The sequence below is a fragment of the Silene latifolia genome, chromosome 9, assembly GCF_048544455.1.
Source record: "Silene latifolia isolate original U9 population chromosome 9, ASM4854445v1, whole genome shotgun sequence".
NCBI lineage: Eukaryota > Viridiplantae > Streptophyta > Magnoliopsida > Caryophyllales > Caryophyllaceae > Silene > Silene latifolia.
This window is the reverse complement of record NC_133534.1, coordinates 101,859,219-101,861,566: the sequence shown is the minus strand read 5'-3', so window position 1 is coordinate 101,861,566 and position 2,348 is coordinate 101,859,219. Positions and strand designations below refer to the sequence as shown.

The following is a 2,348-nucleotide window of genomic DNA, read 5'->3' as shown; positions in this document are numbered from 1 at the left end:
CCTTCCTCGAGTCTGATTTCAACAATTCCGGTCCCTCATATGAACGACCGCTTCTCAGATTGATTAAATTCACCGTCTCGTGTGGATTCTTATCAGCTTGTGACGGTAAATGACCATGCTTCCTCGTGGATTGGTTCGCGGCTAACTGGGCAACTTGAGTTTCAAGTGACTTGATGGATGCATCTTTTTGTTGGTCACTTAGTTGCCATTGCTTTGTTAAAGACTGCATCATCGTCTTCAACTCAAATAACTCGCTCACCCTACCCGAGGATGATGCACCGTGATTAGGTGTAGGAAAGGAAGGAGGCTTCTGAAGGCCTTGTTGAGCCTTATGAGGAGGGACATATGGATGCTGCTGCTACGGAGGAGGGGTAGGATTAAGCACATTTTGACTTGTCAACCTCAAATTGGCATGGACCGCCCCTTGGTTATTATAATAGGAACCCCCTCCTTGCCTATATTGTTGAAAACAAGGACCTGTTCCTTCTCTGTAAGACAGCCAATAGCAGTATGACCGTCATTGCTCCCACACCTCTCACATGTGATGGTCTCTCCTCTAGTAAGCAAATGGACCGTCTGAGGCTCCCCAGCAAAATGCAGTTCCAATTTATCAAAACGAGCATTCCTGGCTTCCACCGAGCCACGATCGCGCTTATCAATCAAAGTGAATCGCTCGAATACCATCCCTCGAGTTCCCATACTCGGCAGAATGGGTCGCCATCTCCTCAATAATCGCCCATCCCTTCTCATCATTAGTATTGTTTTGGAATCTTCTTTTGGATGAGGCATCAAGTATGGCTCTGTGGTCATCGTACAACCCATTGTAGAACTGATTGGACAGAAACCCTGGATCAAAACCATGGTGAGGAAGAGACCTCACCAACCTCTTGAACCGGCACCATGCTTTATAGAACGTTTCATTCGGTTCCTGCTTGAAACTAGTGATCTTAGCCCTCAGCTGATTAGTGTGCTGCAGAGGGAAATATCTCTTATAAAAACCAAGAGCAAGGGTCTCCTAGTCTCAGATCCTCGCGCCGTACGGTCCAAGTCGATCACCACTCCTTGGTCGAGCTACCAAAAAAAAGAAAGGAAACAACACCTCCTTAATCTTATCTTTAATTACCCCTTTTGTGGCGGGGATAGTAGAACAGTGTAGATACCTCATTTTTGCTCCTCTCGTAAGCCACCCAGTGATGATTGGGCCGCATGTTTGGTACGCGGAACGATTTGTGACAGTTCGTAAGTTTATCGTCAAGTGATTGCTCAAATATTAATGTCTACCTCTTAGTTGTCATCTACGTGCCGATACGATCGTTTTGACAGTAATTAGAGTACATTTGGAGTCCGGGCCTAAAACCGTCTCCATTTTCTGATAACCGTTAAATCCCGAGTCAGAATGTTCTGGAATGTTCCGGATATTTCTATTCCATATTTTATAAATATTTCACAATCTTTATCCTTCGGTAAACAATTTCCCATAATATTCATACAAGATATTAAGGAAAACCAAAATATTCCGTCCTACCATAACTTAAACACGGAAATATTTCTTCCGCAGGAGGAAACCCCTTGGGAACAGACGCAGCAGGTGCTGCGCCTCTTCCAAGAGACGAAGTGACTGCTGCGCCTCTTCCCAGGTCCTTTTCTGCGTATTTTTCGTATCTTTTTTATATCTTTCCGAGATTCACTTCCAAAGACTCTCCGAAACCCTAATTCCTTCACGTGATTAGTATAAATAGGAGCCTTCGCTCCTCATATTTCTCACGCGAGTGTCCGCCCTTATCTTCTCCCTTTGCATTCTAGACCTTTGTTCTCACTTTTTGGCGTCTATGTGCTTGAACATTCGACCACGTAAGCTCGGATCCTTCTGAGTACCAGCCTCGTTTGCATGACCGACCAATTTGACCAACTCCACAATCAATCAACTTAATTAATCTAATCGTTTTCCTCTTACGAGGGCACTTTCCTATTTGCATTATAGTTCGAGCCGAGCATCGCTAATCGATAACATAGTCCTTCTTGTTTCGTCAAACATGTAAGTCTGAGGGTGTATAATCTCTTTTTTATTATTGTTCTTTACTTTTGTATCATCATTAATGTAAGGTTTATGTCGAAAACACCTCTTAAAACCGTTTTCTAAAACCGTGCTTTAAAACCTCTTTTTTGCGGATTTCCGGAAGGCAAACTGTCGAGAAAGGACGCAAAGAATCGCCGCGCCTCTTCGAAGGAGCGCAGTTCCTGCTGCGCCTCTTCGTGAGGCTGCCGCAGTTCCTGCTTCCTTTCTTCTTCCTTCGTCCTATGTAATTCGTTCGTCAAAATTTGTCTCGTTTGTTTCCTGCTAATTCTTT

At 44.2% G+C, this 2,348-nt stretch overlaps 1 non-coding gene across 1 annotated transcript; it reads left to right on the top strand.

Moving 5' to 3' along the window:
- Nucleotides 1-854: 854 nt before the first annotated feature.
- Nucleotides 855-960, top strand: LOC141603492 (small nucleolar RNA R71). The gene has a single exon (XR_012525364.1). It is a non-coding gene; the product is annotated as a small nucleolar RNA R71 (small nucleolar RNA).
- The last annotated feature ends 1,388 nt before the right edge of the window (nucleotides 961-2,348 follow it).